The 22,394-nt window shown below is 41.3% G+C and overlaps 1 protein-coding gene across 1 annotated transcript in view; it reads left to right on the forward strand.

Moving 5' to 3' along the window:
* Window positions 1–22,394, forward strand: part of LOC122551779 (contactin-associated protein-like 5) — an 879,926-nt gene that overhangs the window by 434,683 nt on the left and 422,849 nt on the right. The gene's annotated exons all lie outside the window — the stretch shown is intronic.

A 22,394-nucleotide genomic window follows, 5' to 3' on the forward strand; every position in this document is an offset into this window, starting at 1 on the left:
CTCCCCACCCCCACCCTCCTCTAGCTTATCTCTCCATGCTTCAGGCTCTCTGCCTTTATTCCTGATGAAGGGCTTTTGCCCGAAACATCGATTTTGCTGCTCGTCGGATGCTGCCTGAATTACTGTGCTCTTCCAGCACCACTGATCCAGAATCTGGTTTCCAGCATCTGCAGTCATTGTTTTTATCTCAATGCTAAATCTTTGTCCATCTATGCCACAAATTGCAACACTCTTGGGTAACAGATCAGAAAGAGTGCATATTTGCTTATCCCTTACAATCAGCAACTGGTTAGATCCTGTATCTCTCAAAATTATAACTTCTTGTCCTCCCCCTGTTCTTTCTGAGTAAACTTTACCCACTGAGGCGAATTCTTTGTAGAGATCGGGTACTAACTCGATACCCAGCCCCGGCCTAGGCTGTGCACTCTCCTGCAGCTCCTTGGCTCTTCTTGGGGTTTCCTTTACTTCCTTCACTAATGCTACTGACTTAACTTCTTTTACCACATCTTTTCCCACAGCGCCTTTCTTTAATGACCAGCACTGTGTCTTTACGTGTCCCACTTTATCACAGTGGAAACACCTGAGGCCTTTCACCTCCTTTCCATGCTCTTGGGGTTTCTTTATTATTAGGGCAGCACGGTGGCACAGTGGTTAGCACTGCTGCCTCACTGTACCAGAGACCCGGGTTCAATTCCCGCCTTAGGCGACTGACTGTGTGGAATTTGCACATTCTCCCCGAGTCTGCGTGGGTTTCCTCCGGGTACTCCGGTTTCCTCCCACAGTCCAAAGATGTGCAGGTCAAGTGAATTGGCCATGCTAAATTGCCCGTAGTGTTAAGTGAAGAGGTAAATGTAGGGGAATGGGTCTGGGTGGGTTGTGCTTTGTCGGGTCGGTGTGGACTTGTTGGGCCAAAGGGCCTGTTTCCACACTGTAATCTAATCTAATCTAATTATCCTGTGGTAAAATCTTACCAGTGCTCTCTACTCTTGGTTTAGTAGTGTAGGATCTCCCCTTCTCCCTCACAGGATGAAATTCTGGCTGGAAGTTTGTCTTTTGCATCATGTACACATCTGCTTATTCTGCTGCCCTTCTCACTTTCTGAACTTTCCGTTCCTCTACATGAATTCTTACCATCTCTGGAAGTGAGTTTTTAAACTTCTCCAGCAGAATACTCTCTCTTAGAGCCTCAAATGTCCTATCTATTTTCAAAGCACGCATCCATTGATCAAATTGATTATGTTTAATTCTTTCGAACTCAACATAAGTTTGACCTGGCTCCTTCTCTGTGCATCTGAATTACTGCCTATATGCTTTTGGTGCCAATTCATAAGCACTTAAAATAGCCTGTTTAATCTCTTCATAATCTCTTGACATCTCATCTGACAATGCGGCAAATTCCTCACTAGCACTGCCTCCCAATGTAGGCTGAACTAGGATTGCCCATAAATCCTTGGACCACTCCATCTGCTTAGCCAATTTTTCAAATGAAATTTGAAAAAGCTTCAGCACCTTTCTCATCAAAATGTGGCAGAGTTTTGACATAATTATATATATATATCACTGCCTCCTCTTTTAATGTCCATCCTGTTAACTTGACATTGCTGACCAAGTCACAACTTCTCATGTTCAAATTCTTTCTTTCTTTCTCTCTCCCTTTCTTCTCTCTCTCTTTGCTCAGCCAAGAACAGTCTCTCTCTCTCCATCCCCGCTTCTGTCTCTCTTTCTCTTTCTCATTCTCTTTCTTTCTCTTCTCATGACACTTTCCTCAATTGTAATCTAAGATTTTCTACCTCTACTGCACTTGCCTATTTCTCTGATATACTTAAGTGATTGAGTAATTCCCTTACAATTTCAGATTTACTTTTGTCCTTGGTTAAACCCAAATCCAAATTCTTTGCCAATTCTAAAAGTATGGCCTTTTTTCTGTCCTTCTAAAATTTCTTGCCAAATTTGAGTATCATATTCAAATCCCAGAACCTCTTTGGCAATTTTATGAGCCACTTCTCTCACTTTTAATTTAATCAACTACAAGTCACCAAAAGTAAGCAAATTGTCTCACCTATGTTTTATTTAAAATCTAGGACACTAACCTGCAAGTGTTTAAATCTGCTGGGATTTTCTGTACTCCCCCAAATCTATTCAAATCTGTCTAAACTAGTTCAGATCCCGGACGAGCCCCCAAACTGTTACAACATGGGGTAAGCCCTCCTGCTTAATTTAAAACCAATAACACAGAAAAGATTTATCCTATGCAGTAATCTGTAAAACTCAAGTGACCAAGGACTATTTAAAGTAACAACTTTACTTCTTAAAGTATACAGAAAATAATTAACCAACCACTATTTAAAATTTCTTTCTCTAACCTATATTTTAGCTTCTCTTCTATAATACTAGTCCGATAAAACTCCCAATTAAAACTTACAAAAAAAAACACTTCTTACCTCAAAACCAGGCAGCTATAGGTTCTTGTCTTCAGATCTTCCTGTGTCTTCTTTTCTCCTGGTTAGGAATTTCTGCTTTACAGGTTACTGATCAAAAAGGTACTTTTAAGAGGTAGATATTTTCAACCAATCTATTTACATATTGGGCTGTGGCAGTTCTCCTCTCAACTGTTCAATTTCCCCCGGTCTTACACACCAGAGCATCGGATTGTGTCACTGGCTTTTAAGATTGTCAATATACTCAATCCAAACTTGATCAGAAATTGGTATTTTTATCAGGATATAATTTAAACTGATTGGCCAGATTCAAATTTGTTTTTGTCTCTCGGCAATGCATTACTTGAGTTGTTCAACCCAACGTTACATTCATTTTTGCCTTATTGAGAACACTTAGTGCTGTCTGGTAGTTCTGCTGTGTTTAACTCTCTTAAAGATACATCCACATCTTTATAACACTTTGCTCTGGGACCATGTTTTAAGCAATCTTGTAAATTGCTTTGCACTTTTCCTTGACCTGTCAGCAAATGCACACTGATATCTGCACAAATAAAAAAAAACTTTATTGTTCTTATAGTGCAGCCACCTCAGCTTTATCGCAAGTGCTCTGAGTTGAAGTCCCATTCCAGGATTTAGTGATCAAGAAGGTGTACTCATAACATTCCTGAAGAAGGGCTTATGCCCGAAACGTCGATTCTCCTGTTCCTTAGATGCTGCCTGACCTGCTGCGCTTTTCCAGCAACACATTTTCAGCTCTGATCTCCAGCATCTGCAGCCCTCACTTTCTCCTCGTACTCATAACATATCCAGATATGTTGAGTATCCACTTTTCTCAAAGTGCTACAGATGCTTAAGATCTGAAATTTAAAAAATGTAAATCATTGGAGAAAATTAGCAGGTCTGGCTGCATATGTGGAGAGAAAACAGAGATAATGTTTCAAATGCAGTGACCCATCTGAAGAAGGGTTACAGGCCTGAAACATGAACTTTCCTTTTTATCTATGAATTTCTCCAGCAATTTCTGCTTTTGTAGATTCAGCAATCAATCCTTTCAACAGGCAAGCAGTAAGAGCAGGAGAGTTTAGATTAGATTAGATTAGATTACAGTGTGGAAACAGGCCCTTCGGGCCAACAAGTCCACACCGACCCGCCGAAGCGTAACCCACCCATACCCTTACATTTACCCCTTACCTAACACTACGGGCAATTTTAGCATGGCCAATTCACCTGACTCGCACATCTTTGGACTGTGGGAGGAAACCGGAGCACCCGGAGGAAACCCACGCAGACACGGGGAGAACATGCAAACTCCACACAATCAGTCGCCTGAGGCGGGAATTGAACCCGGGTCTCTGGCGCTGTGAGGCAGCAGTGCTAACCACTGTGCCACCGTGCCGCCCACGGTGATGGAAAGAAATTTGGAGCCTCTACCATCCATGTATTTTCATAGCTGCACACTACAGCATGAGTATAATAGTTGCCAGAGCAACTCATGCTGTTGGAGTGGATCAGATTTGTGCTGACTACAATGGGCTTCATCAAGATCCTGTGAAGAAAAAGGGTTTAATCAAAATGGGAAACAGTGTGCATGGTCTTAACCAACTCCTCCCTTCTCCCCCCACCAGCCGCCCCACCTGCCCTGCCCCTTATATATTTTTTTCAATTTTAGCACAATATACAGGATTCAAAAACATTCTGTCACCTTGGATTTTCCACTCAGGAATCCTGTGAAAATTATGTGTGTGATTAATTCAGTTTGTTTGAATCTAGATCAGAGGAATGTCAGTTTTCAAAGCAGACTAGCCATAATTCATCAACAGTCACTGTTAATAACATTTGGAAATGGCCAAAGATATTAGGTGTAGAGAATATATTATTTGCATGGAAGAATTTAGTAGAGTTCTACTGCCAGTTGTCCCTAAGTGATTAACTTATATCAATACAAATAGCATACAAATTTGTCATTTGAATATTGTCCAATTCATATTCTTTTGAAACCATATTCATTAATAATAATTGTTCACAACTTCCCATTATTTCACAGAATATTCCTGCATGAAAGCAATGTACACACATGGAATATGACAGAAAAAAATAATGTGAATAAGAAACAAGATGAATGAGTTCTTCAAAGATTTCCTGTTGCGTACATATACAATTATTAGTAAACACTGTTGCCATTCTATTTCAAAACTCATCATGGAGTCACAATGCACAATGAGATTGTTTAAAGGTATAAAACACTTGAATAACCTCAATTAGACAACAAAGTATTTTTATTGTTTCATAGTTCAGTTACTAGCATACATTAATTCTTGTCACATGGTGCAACATTTTGACTATAGATTAGATTCCCTCCAGTGTGAAGTAGGCCCTTTGGCCTAACCAGTCCACACCAACCTTCCGAAGAGTCACCTACCCAGACCCATTTCCCTCTGACTAATGCATCTAACACTGTGGACAATTTAGCATGGCCAATTCAGCTGACCTGCACATCTTTTGACAGTGGGAGGAAACCCATACAGACACGGGGAGAATGTGAAAACACCACACAGACAGTCACCCGAGGCTGGAATTGAACCTGGGCCCTGGTGCTGTGAGGCAGCAATGCTAACCACTGAGCCACCGTACCACCCGAAGGTTGTGTCTTCAATATAGCTGCATTAGAAGGAGAGACTGTCAAACAAAATTTGACAGCAAATCACATAAGCAGATCAAAATTAATCAAAGAGTTTAGTCATTTATAGGGTTACTCAGGAGTTAGAAGATATTGCTGGATACTATCCAGGTAAAAGAGTCATAACTCTATGAAGCCTCCACTCCTAACTCAAAGAGTTAGCACCAGACCATTCCAGAAAGATGTTAACATCGAATTAGAATTACGTTTATTGTCACATGTACTCATATGAGTGCAGTGAAAAGTTTACAAAAGCACCAGCAATTATGCCATCTTTGGTACAAGGTACCTAGGTACAGGATTTTCAGAATAAATTAGAAAAATAAAGAAATTTAAAAAGAGTTCAGCATTACAGTCCCTCAAGCAGGCTGTGCTGGGAGAAAGAACATTTTTCATTTGGAATCTCTTCCACAAATGGCAGTTGATGATAGATCAATTATTAATTGTAAATCTGAGATAACGAAACTTTTGTTCAGATATTAAGGTTGAGAGGGATAAGGGACAAAGGCTAGACCACAGCTCAGCTGTATTCTCAGTGAATGGGAGAACAGTCATGAGGGGCTAAAGTGAGGACTACAGATACTGGAAACCAGAGTTTAAATCAGAGTGGTGCTGGAAAAGCACCGCAGGTCAGGCAGCATCCGAGGAGCAGGAAAATCGATGTTTCGGGCAAAAGCCCTTCATCAGGAAGGGCTAAATCTGACGAGCTAAATAGCCTACCCCTATTACTATGATGCTCTGTTCTTATGTCAGTTGGAGACTGTTTGGGAGGTTCCCATTCAAGGAATAATTATCCTTTGGAAGGTTAAACTTCCTGGGGAATTTCTGGCTGGCTGTGTATCAGATCATCCAAGAAGCCCCATAAGATGTTTTTCAGGATGCGTTGCTACAAAAACTGTCATCCAATTGGAAGGTCTGAGCACTGGTTTTTATTAATGCTACTGAAAGTACTTCCATCACAAATTATGTGTTTACCACACCTGTTAGTAATGCATTTTTGAATAGCTAAACATGTTGATAAAAATAATTATGTGCTCATTTGGTTGATGTCCCCGATCACTTACCCAGTAAATTATATATTTTTAAAATAATGTTGCCAATAGTGCTTTTGCACCAAAATAAAATTTCCTTTAAAAGACTGAATATAGGCCTACAATGGGCACAAGTGAGTGGGAACATGCCACTTTGATGCAGTTTGACCTGGGCACCATGGCCAGTTTGTGAGTCAAAGCAGTCCTTCAATATGTTAAAAACTAATGCAAAAGATTGAGGCATCTAGATTTGTGTCGTGAAATATTGCTCTAGAACACAAAAGTGCAAGATTGTAAGAAGTAGGTGGAGGTGTCAGCCACCCTGCCAATCAAATGTTTTCCTCCATTCAATAAGTTCAAGTTTGATCTGATTACTCCACTTTAACGCCAAGCTACCTCATAACCCATGACTCCTTGGAGGATCAACATTTCAGTATATTCACATTCCATCATTCTCTGCAGTAGGTAATTCCAAAGATCAATTGCTCTCTGAGGGAAGAAATTCCCCTTGTCATCTCCATGTTAAAGGTGTGACCACTTATTTTGAAAACCGACCTCCCACTCTGAAATCCACCATAAGAAGAAACAGTTACCCAGAAATTTCAATGGCCCAATAATTGTTTCTGCAGTGTAGTTTGTAGTTTTTCATTGGGACCGTGCAGAAATCCCAGTGCAGTTGACTGTGGAAACTGCACAGCAAGTTGAAATTTCTTTGAGGTGATTACCCTGCATCAAAAGCTCGCTGAAATGTTGCTTAGAGTCAGAGATTTTGAAAAGCTATGACTCACGTAAGGCTCAATAGTTGCACAGAGAAAGTTAATGGTTTAAAAATGTATACATCCTGGATAACTATTAAACTAAACCCTTGGTTCACCATTAAAGCCCCAATTGCACATTGCAACTCATAACACTCCTTGAACAATCCCTGACCCCACCCACTCGCACCCTGACCTTGTCTTAACTACCGATGTGCTCCCTCCTTCATAAGTTCCAGTTTCTAACAAACAGCTCTTCCACTCCAAGTTGACACAGCCCCCAAATTGACCCCATCCCTCGACCTAATCCTTTGATCTAGCCTAAGCATTCAATTACTTACCTGACACCTGAAATAACTCCACAGAGGTCAGTATCCTGTCACTAAGTCACCAGTTATTTATACATGAGCAGTCTTTGATTTTCGTATTGCCTCTCTCGAGTCAGTTGTCAGAGTGCCAGAATCTCTGACACTCCTCTTTATATCTGTCGGCCCGAATTAACAGACCCAACCAGGGAACTCATATTCTATGAGGTCCACCTGGCTGACCTCATTACAATCACAGCAGCATCCTACCCTCATATCCATATGCCTCCCTACCCGACCTCACTTGATTGCCACCCTTAATTCTTACCCAGCTGCCAACCACCTGGCACCCTATACATCTCAACTCATCTTGCAGATGGAAAAATCAGTAATTGAGACATACTGGCCCGACTTGTCTAGTCTGCTTCAAAATGAAAGCCCAGTGCAACCAGTATATTCATCTCTCAGTATTACTTTTTTTAAAACTGGTTTCTCCCTTCAGGCTGGCACCTTAATACTTTAACCCACTTGGCACCCTACCCCATCTCCATCCCATCAAATACAAACATCCAGTTGGCACCCTAACAGCTCCCTCGTCTTTCAACCTGAGCACTTGCCCATGTGCCAGCTTATCTGCTCACCCAGCTTATACCCCCACACCTAGGTTACAGCTTCACTTTTCACAGTAAATGTCAAGGTTGATGTCAGACATTTCAACTACATAACAGGGCTCACTAACTCCAGAAATAGGCGACTGGATCTCCTCTGATGTCACTGTTGGCTGCGATGTTTTCTGGATTGGTCTTCACTATTTCTCAACAAAAGAGAATGAGTGTTTTTGGTCAAAATTTCATCAATAATGTTAAGCTCCCTCTGGACGTTCGGTGTTTCAATAAGCTGACCTCTTATTCTTCGGAGATCCAACGAGTATAGGCCTAACCTGCCCAGCGCCTCATCCCAAGATCTAGTGATCCTTCTTTGAATTGCATCCAATGCAATTTCCTGAACGTCCTTCCGAATAGAGGGTGATTAAAACTATGCTTTTTGCTGAACATTGGACTGTGAAACGCAATAGTAATGAAGTTGTTGTTGGATGAAACTCCAGAAAGACCCTGAATAAATATATTAAATTAAACTCTGTCTGCAAAGAGCAGTTTTCTGCAACTTTACAGCAAGGCCAGTGAGGTGAAAGGGTACTTGAAATAATTTGTGAGATCGACGTTTTCATTTCATGTATTTAAAGGTTAGTTTATAATTTCTACAGAATGCAGTTTGCCTGCGCATATATGTTTAATCTATATTTATTTCAGTTTCGTTGTTATAGCAAAAAATTTAAAGGGTGAAACCTTATCCATCAATATTTTTCAAATAAATTGTCATGGGAAGTTTGGTTCTCTAAGGTTACTGAACCCAAGGGGATCATAACAATGTCACAACTTACGATATGATCTGTAGTTCTTATAGCCCCCTTAATAGTGAATTTGATAGGGGCAGGATCTCTATGCTGATGACACTGCTGGTTGCAATGTTTCCTGGATTGGTCTTTACTATTTATTAACAGAAGTGAATTAGTGTTTCTGACACTGATTAGAATTTCATCGTCTCAGCTTTAATTAAGTTAAATCTTTCCAGACGTTACATGTTTCAATGAGACGACCTCTATTTCTTCTAAGCTCCAATGTGTATAGATCTAATCTATTCCAATAGATACTTGGTAGTATCAGATTTTTTGTTGATACACAACAACAGAGTTTCATGTATTGCGAGTTTAACTAGCAGTTATAATTAGCAAACGGTGGGTCAAACGTTAATAAATGTCTTCATTATTTCTATCCACTAAAGGAAATTAATACAATCGAGGTAATGCTTGGACAGTTTCATTCTTTGACTTACTACATATGAACAGACTGAAAGTGTGCTTCCCAGTAACTTCACAATTCTATCCAATTATCTCAGAACCTTCCCGTTTCCTATTTATTCATATTGAGTTTAGTATTGTTCTGGTCATTATTGGCCAGGATGTTAGAAGAGCTCTCCAGTTTGTTTTCAAGATGGTACGATAGCAATTTTTTTTGTGTGTGATTGAGAGTTACACAGGACTTCAGTTTAATGTCTCATCCAAAAGACATCTGATTGTGCAGCACTCCCTCACTGCTAACCTGCAGTATCAGTTTGTGTTCAAAATACAGTACTGGCAAAACGATGAATTTTTTTTTTCGACTGAGCATAGATGCAAACAGCTTCTTGTACAATAGGCCGATTTCCCCTGCTGTCTTCAAATGAAATGCCTTCGACTGAAACAGCAGTCTGCCAGCACAATAAAGCCGTCAATGTACTCCCAGTGGCTTGTATGGCAGTAATGATCCAAGTCTGCCATGCTATAAAGTTTCTCTGTCAATCCAGCTACCCTCATAATGATCTGTGGTCTCAAAGAAGACAGAAGCTCCCAAGTCATTTTGTTTCTGTATGCAATTCTTATATTTTCTTTTTACTTTTGTTTATAGTGGTTATTGCAACAGGAAATTAGATGGGGAAGAATTGATCTCATTGCAATGGTTTAGATAAAAGTTTCTGCACTTCCAAAATATGCATTGGGATGAAGTTGGCACCAAAGACAATTACAGGACTCTTTCTGCACTGCACTAAGATGAAACTCCTGGCCTTACAGATGGCAATCTTTAACCAATTCAATTCACTCCACGTGCTGTCAATAATTGGTTGAAGTGAATACTACAAAGGATATGGGCCCTAACAACATTCCAAATATAGTACTGTAAACTTGTGATTCAAAACTCGCTGCAGCCCGAGGCAATTTTTTCCAGTTCAGCTAAAGAATTGGCATCTACTCAGGAATTTGGAAAATTGACCAGGTATGTCCTTGCACAAAAGCAGGGCACATCCAATGAGGACAATTGGAATAGGTGGATTAGCCAGGTAAATGCAGGGTTACGGTGTTTGAGTGGGTGGGGAGGGTTGTTGTTCAGTCTAATTACCAATCTCTTAGTCAGTCTTGATCATCAACAAAGTGAGAAAAGTGGTCATCAACACTGCTTTCAAGTGGCAATAGTAAACACTGCTTTCAAGTGACATGTTCAGTTTGGGTTCAACCAAGGCCACCAAGTTCCTAATCACATTACAGCCTTGGTTCAAACAAGGACAAAAAAAAGGACAAAAAAAGATGTCACTTCAGAAATGAAGTGACAGTGCATATCCTTGATGTCGTGTCAGCATTTGATTGAATATGGCATGAAGGAGCTTGAGCAATAGCGGCAATCTGCAGGAAAGTTCTACAATGATTGGAGTCATACCAAGCACAAAGGAAGATGGTTGTTGTTGGAGGTCAGTTGTCACAGTCCAAGCATGTCTCAGCTGGTGCTGCTCAGAGTGGTAACCTATGTTTACCCATCTTCAGCTGCTTTGTCAGTGACCTTCCGCCCATGATAAGGTCAGACATAGGGTCATTTGTTGATGATGGCATAATTCATCATTTTTTAGTGTAGAACACTATTGCATTTCAGTGCATCCAAAAAATACTTTGAGGCTAATAAGATACCTCTGACATTGTGCTGTCAAGTGTGGAGTCTGGTTAGCTCAGTCGATGAAGTAGTTAATGTGTGGAATATTGTTGACAGTGTGGATGTGTCCCATTCCAGCTGAGGTAGATTTGGAACTTATTTCCTTTCCCTACCACTGAGAGTGGACAGTAATTTCAAACCACCACTGCTAAGTTAACCAATCCGTAGCCAACAAGCCCAGGATCTGTATTCAGGCAAATCGCTAATGGTCAGAGATATGCAACTCATTTTGCGCATGAAGAGTATTGTCAATCGTTCCTCCTGCAAGCAGAAGAGGAGAATGAATCTCCAGACAATAATAGACTTGGCCCCCAAAACAGCCAGCATTCCTCAGTCACACGTTGGGTCCTCCTGAATGTGTTTTTCACACATCCACACTGTTTCAGCTTGGAGGATATGGATGTTTAGAGGCAAATACCCCTCCCTTACATGCTGCCATTCCTCAAGACACAACTGCTGCTGGCACATCATACTCTTTACCCACCTGCTCCCTTTGTCAAGACCCATCTGTTTTTTGCCAAACTGGTATCCATAGGATGTACATCAGTCATTCAGGCTCAGCCTGGCAGTATGTAAGAGTTATAGAGTCATAGAGATGTACAGCATGGAAACAGACCCTTTGGTCCAACCCAACCATGCCGACCAGATATCCCAACCCAATCTTGTCCCACCTGCCAGCACCCGGCCCATATCCCTCCAAACCCTTCCTAAATGCCTCTTAAATGTTGCAATTGTACCAGCCTCCATCACTTCCTCTGGCAGCTCGTTCCATACATGTAGCATCCTTTGTGTGACAACGTTGCCCCTTTGGTCTCTTTTATATCTTTCCCTTCTCACCCTAAACCTATGCCCTCTAGTCTGGACTCCCTGACCCCAGGGAAAAGATTTTGCCTATTTATCATATCCATAATTTTGTAAACTTCTATAAGGTCACTCCTCAGCCTCTGACGCTCCAGGTAAAACAGCCCCAGCTTGTTTAGCCTCTCCCTGTAGCTCAAATCCTCCAACCCTGGCAACATCCTGGTAAATCTTTTCTGAACCCTTTCAAGCTTCACAAATCTTTCCGATAGGAAGGAGACCAGAATTGCATGCAGTATTCCAACAGCGGCCTAACCACTGTCCTATACAGCCGCAACATGACCTCCCAACTCCTGTACTCAATACTCTGACCAATAAAGGAAAGCATATCAAACGCCTTCTTCACTATCCTATCTACCTGTGACTCCACTTTCAAGGAGCTATGAGCCTGCACTCCAAGGTCTCTTTGTTCAGCAACACTCCCTAGGACCTTACCATGAAGTGTATAAGTCCTGCTAAGATTTGCTTTCCCAAAGTGCAGCACCTCGCATTTATCTGAATTGAACTCCATCTGCCACTTCTCAGCCCATGAGCCCATCTGGTCAAGATCCTGTTGTCATCTGAGGTAACCCTCTTCGCTGTCCACTACACCTCCAATTTTGGTGTCATCTGCAAACTTACTAACTCTTATACTCACATCCAAATCATTTATATAAATGACAAAAATCAGTGACCAGCTTGCGACATTGGACACAGGATCCGACGACAGCCAGCCTCCACTATATCTACCTTTATCCAGCTTTCTTTGATCAAAAGGGAAGCTCTCATTTTTCCACCAGTGGCTATCCTTTTCCAGATCTGTCAGTGTGATACCAGTCACCAACATTATATTCTTAATATTTGCAGGATCTTTATTTTCAAAAATTCATTCCCAGCTTTGGAAATAGATAATTTTTTCTTCTGCATTAACTAAAACATCTGGGTTTCCACATCTTTACAAATAATTCCCATAAATTGACCATAAGCACATCTTGTTTTCTGCCTGATTAAGTCAGCAGATCATTCTGTGCACTCAATTTTTCCTTGATATTGACTTCTTACGCTTAATCTTTAGTAGAGTGCAGATTTTTACTGGTAGTATACATTTACATTTATATTACTGTAGGTGTGATGATTCAATAAATTACTCTTGGTTAAATCATTAAACATTTCTTAATCAGGATGACTGCCTCTTAGCTGATGCGTTACTATCAAGCGATAAGTTATTGGGACCCTCAATTACACAAAAATGAATTGCATTATTAAGAAAGGCTGCAAAGAAAAGCCAGGGAACTACAGAACAGTGAGCCTAATGTCTGTGAGATGGGTGAGATGATGGCGGAGATTCTAAAAGTCAGGATCTCCATGCATTTGAGAAGGCAAGAATTGATTAAGGATAGTCAGCAAGGCTTTATGAGTGGACAATTGTGTCTCACAAATTTTATTGAATTTTTTGAAGAAGTGACCATGAAGACAGATGTCTATATAACCTTTAGCAAGGCCTTTGACAAGCTTCCGTGTGGCAGACTGTTTAGTAAGGTTAGATCACGTGGGATCCAGGGAAAGCTAGCTAATTGGATACAAATTTGGCGTGACAGTAAGTGACAGAGGGTGATGATAGAGAGTTGCTTCTTCAGACTGGAGACCTGCGACCAGCAGTCTGTGCAAGGTTGAGTGCTGGATCCATTGTTGTTCATCACTTATATAAACATTTAAGATGAGAATATCGGAGGCATGGTTAGTAACTTTGTGGATGACATCAAAATTGGTGGTTAAGTGGACAGTGAAGGAAGCTATGTCAGAGTACGATGGGATCTTGATCAACTGGGCCAGTGGGCAGAGGAATAGTAAGTGGAGTTTAATTCAGATAAGTGTGATGCATTGCATTTTGGTAAGACAAACCAAGGCAGGACTTACACAGTTCATGGTAGAAGCCTATAGGGAGTGTTGTCAAACAGAGAGACCTCGGGTGCAGGTACATAATCTTATGAAAGTGACATCAGAGGAAGACAGGATGATGAAGACGGCATTTGGCATGCTTATCTTCATCAATTAGAGCCTTGAGTACAGGAGTTGGGAACATCATATTACAGCTGTACATTGGTAAGGTGACATTTGGAGCACTGCATACAATTCTGGTCACCCTGCTATAGGAAGGATATTATTAAACCGGAAAGGAAGCAGACAAGATTTACAAGGAGATTACTGAGACTGGAAGGTTTGAGTTATAAGGAGATGCTGCATAGGCTGGAGTGTAGGAGCGGTGATCTTATAGAGGTTTATAAAATCATGAGGGGGATAGGTAAGGTTTTTGCCTCAAGGCAGGTGAGCCAGAAACTAGACAGCATTAATTTAAGATGAGAGGGGAAAGATTTAAAATGGATCTGAGGGGCAACGTTTTCATGCAGAGGATGGTGCTTATATGGAACGAGCTGCCAAAGGAAGAGGTAGATACGGGTTAACTTATAACATTGCAAAGACATTTGGACAGGTAGTAGAATGGGAAAGGTTTAGAGAGATTTGGGCCAAGCACAGACAAATGGGATTAGTTCAGTTTAGGAAACCCGGTCAGCATGGACACGTTGGGTTAAAGGCCCTGTACGACTCAATGAATTTTTGACTGTAATTACAGTTCCACATTCTGAAATTGTAAAGCATTGAATTTGCTGATTGGCTACTAAAGAATGGGATGAATAATTTCCCCCTTTGATTTAGGGTAAGTTTCTCATGGAAATCGGTTCCAAGGTGAAGTTGTGGAGAGCTCAGCACCATTTGCAACTCTTCAGATTTGAGGCAGTAAATGTTCCAGTACAATAAAACATGGAGAATATCCAGGCCTGTCTGAAAAGTGGCAAGTAACATTTCTGCCACACACATGCCATGCATTGACCGTTTCCAATAAGAAAGAATCTAACCATCATTCCTTGACATTCAATGATGTTACCGTCACTGAATCACCCATTACCAGCATGCTGGGGATTCCATTGGCCAGAAAATGAATTTGACTAGCCATGTAAATAGGGTGACAAAAAAAACAGACCAGAGGCTAGGAACCTTTGAGGGAGCAACAAACTTCCTGCTTTGTCAAGAGTGTGACGAAATATTCATCACTTGACTAGCTGAGTGCAGCTATAATAACATGCAAAAACGTTGCCACCACATCAACAAGCATCCACTCCCTCCACCACTGACGCTAATGTTTAATTATTGTGTTATTGGAGCAGCATTTTAATACAGTTAGGGTCAGACAGTGATTAGTTAAGAAAGAGGGAGCTCAGGTATGTTAATAGTTTTTGTTTAGTATTCACTGTTAAGAGTTAGGAAAATAAATTGTTATTGTTTCTTTGAACAGTGGAAACCAGGGTTTTCTTTCACTGACTCACTGACACGTTTAGCGGATTTTGAGGCGAGGCAAGCTTTTCTGGGTATTTTAGTTTTAATTAGCAGAGGGGTTCGACCTCCGCATCATAACAGCATCCTGACTGAAATATATATTTGTTCCTTCATTATGGTTGGGTCAAATTTCTGATGACATTATGGTCTGCATTGGTTCAAGAAGGCAACTCACCATAACTCGCTCAAGCAGCTAGGGAAGGACTACGAAAACGTTCACAAAAAGAATTCAGAAAATAAAAACAGAAATAGGCTGTGTGAATCAGCTCCACCATTCACTTAGATAATAGGTGATCATCTACTTCAATGCCATTATCTCAATATCCTTTGGTGGTATTAATCTCCAGAAATCAATCAATCCCTCAATGTATTAAGCCCCCCTCACCAGATTATAGTCCAACAGGTTTATTTGAAATCACAAGCTTTCAGAACACTGCTCTTCATCACTTCACCTGATGAAGGGGAGCATTCAGAAAGCTTGTGATTTCAAATAAAACCTGGTATTGTGTGATTTCTGACTTTGTCCACCCCAGTCCAACTCCGGCATCTCCACATCATAAACATGCTCAATGATTGAGTTTCCACAGCTTCTCACTGTCTAGTTTTGCAGATGGTGTACTTACTGAGTACTTTCTTGATGTCAAGGTCTTTTGCTGTCACCTTCCATCTGGAGGTTAGCTGTTTTGTCCATGCTTGGACCAAAGCTGCAATTCAATCAGGAGTTAAATAGCCTTGGAAGAATCCAGATTGATTGTGAGTGAGTAGGTGATTCATTTGCAAATGCCATTTCTCAGCACTGTAAATGACTCCTTTCCTCATTTTTGATGATGATTGAGATTAGACTGATAGAACAGTAATTGGCCATGTAGAATTTGTCCAGCTTTTTGTGCACAGAACACATCTGTGCAATTTTCCAGGTTGTTGGCTAGATACCACTGTTATCAGGGCTGTGGTTAGTTCTGAAGCACAAGTGTACAGTACTGTAGCTGGACCATAGCCTTTGCGGTATTCAATATCTTCAGTTCTTTCTTAATATCATGTGGAGTTAATTCAATTGCATTGTTAGTGGCTTCAGGAAAAGACTGTGATGGATCTTTCACTTGACATCTCTGGATGAAGATGGCTACAAATTATTTAACCTTATCTTTCTGCAAAATGATCCCTGTATGGATTTGCTGCTCCCAACCTTTAGAACCATAAATCCAAAAAATTCTTTTAAAGTAACAGTGACAAAACATAAAACATTTAAATGATTGAATCGTTAGCCTGGGCGTGTGAAAGGTGCTATCCAAAGGCATATATTTCCTTCTTTCCTTCCCAAGTGTCTTATCTTTAATCTCCGAGTGGATAGTAAGAACTCTCTTTATAAAGTCCAACATCAACATATTCATAGAATATAATAAATGTGGCAGGTGGTTACTCAGCAGGTAACTAACATCCCCTGAATTTTAGAGTCTATAGTTCTTAAGCAAAGTTAACAAACTTTTAAATGAGATTGGAATTCTAAGTCTGCTTAAAACTCCCCAGATCTCCAGCAGTCTGCCAACTTTTTTTTTAAGTTATTACCAGCTGCATCTTTAAGAGACATTTCTCACAGTTTTTATCTTCCTCCCTCACTAAGGAACAGATCTACTTCAATCTGCTAATCAGGATGCTCCACATAGGGCAATGTTAGAATAGCTGTTTCTGCAGATCATGCCCAGCTGTGTTCCAAGTGAATCATTGCCTTTGTTAGTTGCATCCTGATCCATCCCAGCCCTATGAGACTCAGTCTGCAGCTGTTTCTAGCGTTCTCTTGGGTTTAAACATTAAAGCAAATTGCTATTCCCCTGGATTGCAGAATCTTTGGACTGATTACAGTTTTTCAAGGTCACGCATTTCAGGCTTTTGCTTTCTTGATTTAATTCAGTTGCATTAATTTCCTGCACATTCTCTCCAGATTTGACTCCACGTTTACAAATATTTATTACAAATTCAGCAAAGGAACCGCAGAAGAGATGAGGAGGTTATTATCACTTTCTCACTGCTTAAAAGGGGACAAGGAACAGCTCCAAAGTCCCTTATCCATGTTATCAGTAGGAGGGGTGGGGGGGGCGGAGGGAGATGGGGGACATAGAGGCCCAGACTCCTCGTGGATAACAAAAAAGACACAGATACCACTCCAATGTAATTCTTCTATGTATCACGAAGGACTATGTGATCAGAACAAATGAGGTAATGAGAAAATAACAATGGGATCTTGTGCTAATCTCCCAAAAGGGCAGGTCCACAGTGAACTGGCCAGCATCAAGGATGGAGTGTCATAGCTTTTAAAACCAAACTGGATGAATACACAAAGGGGCAGAAATTTCAAAGATTATTTGGGAAATGTAAAAGAATGAAACTAATTGGTAGGCCTTCCAGCAAGCCCACATGGGTATGATGTAAAAAATGGCCACCTTATAGTACTCCATGGTTTATATAAGCATCAAAACAAGTGGAAGAAATTAGTTATTGAGAAGTCATAGGAATATAAAAGCTAGGAATAGGAGTAGACCATTCGGTCCCAGCAGTCTGTTCTACCGTTCAATGAGATCATGGCCAAATTTTCCTGAAGTATCATGTCAAACTAGGACCAGACTGTTTGTGGGAGATGTTAGGAAGTGATCTGACACAAAATGGGTGGTAGAGATTTGGAGGTCTCTTCCACAAATGGCAGTGGATACTGGATCAGTTATTAATCGTAAATCTGAGATCAATTTTTTTTGTTGACCAGAGATATTAAGGGATATGGCTCAAAACAGGTATGTGGAGATCTGCCACGTTCTCATTGAATACTGGAATAGCTTGTGGGGCTGAATGGCCTGCAGCTGTTCTGATGTCCCCATATTTCTAAATTGCTCTAGGAATGATGTATGGTGAAATGGACTGAAATTGAATGAAAGGGATCCCATAGGGGTGAGGTATTTAATTATCGAGTTGTGTTTGGTAAGATGTTTCAAGAAAATACACTAGGCCTCATGACATAATACCTCTGAAAAACTCAATCAACTGGCTCCTAGCCTTTCTGCCTTTATTAGTTAGCTAATCCTCTACCCGCTTGGACATATTACTCCTATACTATGGGTTGTTATCTGATTACAGAGTTTCAGGTGGTGGTACCTTTTCAAATGCCTTGTAGAAATCCAAATATATTATATCTGCTGGATTCTTTTCATCTATCCTGGTTGTTATCGCCTCAACAAATTTTAATAAGTTTGTCAGGCATGATTTTCACTTCATAAAACCAAGTTGACTCTACTTGATTGAATTATGTGTTTCTAATTGTCCTGTGATTACATCCTTTATAATGGGATCTGAAATTTTCCCAAGATGTCAAACTAACTACCTATCATTGCCTGTTTTTCACCTCTATCCTTTCTGAGTACAGGTGTTACATTCACATTTTCCAAAGCCTCTGAGACATTTCCAGAATATAATGATTCTGAGAAGATTTTTCCAATTTCCCTATTTTCTCTGTAGCTGCTTCCTTTAATATCATAGGATACAATCCATTTTTAGCCTATTAGTTTCATATTTTTTTCCCCAGCAATACTTAGTGTATTTATTTTCCCAGCCCATTGGACCCCTTGATTATTTAGTGTTTTTCCTGTTTATCCATTTATATTGTTCGAATGCTATATGAATTGAAATAAAGAGCTAGTAATTTTGCCACTTTGGTATCTTTATCCAAAATGCTGTCCTGTAATTCTTGATGAAGGGCTTTTGCCTGAAACATCGATTCTCCTATTCCTCAGATGATGCCTGACCTGCTGTGCTTTTCCAGCACCACACTTTTAGCTCTGTAACACTGCCATATCCTTTTGCTATGAAAGCCGACATTTCCACCCTTCCATCCCACCCCCACTCCAATTAGTTTGAAGCTCTCTTGATAGCCCTAATATTTCAATTCATTCTTACACTGGTTCCAACATGGTTCAAGTGAAATCAATCCTACCAATACAGCCCATTTTATAAATTTACTGATGACACCACTGCAATGGGTTGAACCTCAAACAACAATGAGACAGAATACAGGCAAGAGATAGAGAGCTTAGTGGCATGGTGTAATCTTTCCCTCAATGACAGCAAAGTGAAGGAGTTAGTCATTGACTTCAGGAAGTGGAGTAAAAGACATGCCCCTGTCTGTTTTAGTGGTGCTGAGGTGAAGATGGTCGAGAGCTTCAAGTTCCTAGGAGTAAATATCGCCCACAAATGAGTGGAATAGTTAGAGTCAATAGCCAGAAACTTTTCGCCAGGTCGGGATTGACTGGTACGAGGAGTCATAGCTTGAAGATATTAGGAGGAAGGTATAAAGGAGATATCAGAGGTAGGTTCTTTACGCAGAGAGTTGTGAATGCATGGAATGCGTTGCCAGCTGTGCTGGTGGAAGCAGAGTCGCTGGGGACATTTAAGTGACTGCTGGACATGCACATGGATAGCAGTGAGTTGAGAGGTGCACAGGTTAAGTTATTATATTTTACATTAGGATTAATACTCGGCACAACATCGTGGGCCAAAGGGTCTGTTCTGTGCTGTACTTTTCTATGTTCTATGTTCTATCTGTCATGTCCATGATGATACTACAGTCAAGAAAGCATACCAATGCCATTACTTCCTCAGAAGTCTAAGGAAATACAGTAAGTCCACAATGACTGTTAAGAATTTTTATAGATGTACCATAGAAAGTATCCTATCTGGATACATCATGACTTGGAATGGCAAGACTGCAAGAAATTACAGAGATTTATGAAGGCAGCACAGTCTATCATGCAAACCACTTCCTTCTATTGATTTGTCTGTACTTCCTGTTGCCTCGGGAAAGCAGCTGATACAATCAACGATCTCTCCCATCCCGGCTATTCTCTCTTCCAACCTCTTCCATCTGGCAAAAGATACAAAAGTTTGAAAACATACCAACAAATTCAAGAATATCTTCTACCCTTCTGTCTTTTCGCATCAGAGAGCGGCAGGAGTGGGCGGAAGTGAAGGCAGAGCGCAAAGCGGGTCGGGAAGGTAAGTGATTGTTATTTCAGGAGGTGTGTTCTACACCCCAGGTCCTACAAAGTAGGGCCTCCCTGCCTCCCTCCTCCTCTAACCTAAATTAAAAGTCCACAGACTTGCCCCAAAAAGAGGGTCCAAGGAAGTTCCTGTGGATTGAAAAGTGAGGCTTCAGCTCAGGAGTCTTTGACAAGAAGGTTGAGTGAAGTGATTACGCCACAGTTGAAGAGGGTGAAGACATGACTGCCCAACTGGTTCAGTGTGCTACGTGCTTGATGTGGGAGGTCAACGACTCTGGTGTGTCTGGCTCGTATAACTGTGGAAAGTGTGTGCACGTTCAGCTACTGACAGAGCATATTGCAGCACTGATTAAAGAGCTCGAGGACCTTAGGCTCATCCGAGAGAATGAGATCTTTCTGGACAAGACCTTCAGTGAGGTTATGACACCAATTGTACCAGAAGAGAGCAGAAGAGAACAGACGATGAGGAAGGCAGAGAGGAGACAGGTGCAAGAGACCTCGGGGGAAGTACCTGTCAGGAACAAGTTGAATCTTTTGGAAACAGTAGAGACAGATGACACTGCCAGTCCGCGATGCGGCCAGGTCTGTCAATCAAAAGTTGGCGCGGAGGCAGAGCGGAAGAGTCGGACATCGCACAGAGCCGTGGTAATAGGGGACTCCATAGTGAGAGGAACTGACTGGGGTTTTTGTGGCAGCGGACGGGACTTAAGGATGGTGTGTTGCCTTCCTGGTGCCAGGGTTAAAGACATCACAGACAGAGTGCAGGAAATCCTCAAGGACAAAGGTGAAGAACCAGAGGTGGTGGTACATGTTGGCACAAATGATGTCGGGAAGAAGAGGAGGAACATACTACAGCGGGACTTCGGAGAACTAGGAAGAAGGCTGAAAAGCAGGACGTCCAAGGTGGTTATCTCCGGTTTGCTTCCAGTTCCTCGGGCTGGAGAGGCCAGAAACAGGGAGATAATGGACTTGAACGTGTGGCTGGGAAATTGATGCAGGAAGCAAGGATTTATATTCTTGGATCACTGGGGTATGTTTTGTGGTAAGCATAAATTCTACAAGAGAGACGGTTTGCACCTTAATAGGTTAGGGACCAGCATTCTGGCAGGCAGGTTTGCTACTGCAACACAGCTACATTTAAACTAAGTCGCGGGGGGGAGGAGACAAACTGGATGTTTAAGAAGGAAATTGGAGGGAAAGTTAGAACAAGGGAAGTCAAGAAAGACAACTGTACTAATGAAGCAGAAAACTCAGAAAGGGATCATGCTGTAAGGTTGAGGGAAATAGGAGTTGATGGGAAGGGTGAGGGCAGTAACAAATTAAAAATACTATACATGAATGCACAAAGCATTAGAAATAAGATGGATGAGCTTGAGGCTCTTTTGGAAATTGGCAGATACGATTTTATGGGTATAACTGAGACGTGGCTTCAAGTGGACAGGGCCTGGGAAATGAATATTCAAGGCTACACGTGCTATCGTAAGGACAGACTGACAGGCAGAGGGGATGGGGTGGCCATGTTGGTAAGGGATGATATTCAGTTCCTTGCGCGGGGGTTCTAGAATCAGGGGATGTAGAGTCAGTGTGGATAGAGCTGAGAAATACTAAGGGTAAAAAGACCCTCTTGGGAATTATCTCCAGGCCCCCAAACAGTAGTCTGGAAGTCAGATGTAAGTTAAACCAGGAGCTGAAATTGGCCTGTCGCAAAGATGTTACTACAGTTGTTATGGGGGATTTCAACATGCAGGTAGACTGGGAGAATCAGGATGGTATTGGACCTCAAGAAAGAGACTTTGTGGAGTGCCTCAGAGATGGATTCTTAGAACAGCTGGTGCTGGAGCCAACCAGGGAGAAAGCAATTCTGGATCTGGTATTGTGCAACGAACCAGAATTGGTCAGGGACCTCGAAGTGAAGGAGCCATTGGGAAGTAGTGACCCTAATACAATAAGGTTCAATCTGCAATTTGAGAGGGAAAGGGTACAATCGGAAGTGACAGTACTTCTGTTGAATAAAGGGAACTATGGAGCTATGAGGGAGGAGCTGGCCAAAGTTCAATGGTGCAATACCTTAGCAGGGATGACAGTGGAGGAACAATGGCGGATATTTCTGTGTGTCATTCAGAAGTTGCAGGATCAGTTCATTCCAAAAAGGAAGAAAGATCCTAGGAGGAGGCAGGGGTGGCCGTGTCTGACGAGGGAAGTTAAGAAACATATAAAGTTAAAAGAGAAAAAGTATAACATAGCAAAGACAAGTGGGAAAACGAAGGACTGAGAAGATTTTAAAGAACAACAGAGGATAACTAAGAAGGAAATACACAGAGAAAAAATGAGGTACGAAGGTAAA

The sequence above is a fragment of the Chiloscyllium plagiosum genome, chromosome 7, assembly GCF_004010195.1.
Source record: "Chiloscyllium plagiosum isolate BGI_BamShark_2017 chromosome 7, ASM401019v2, whole genome shotgun sequence".
NCBI classification, from domain to species: domain Eukaryota; kingdom Metazoa; phylum Chordata; class Chondrichthyes; order Orectolobiformes; family Hemiscylliidae; genus Chiloscyllium; species Chiloscyllium plagiosum.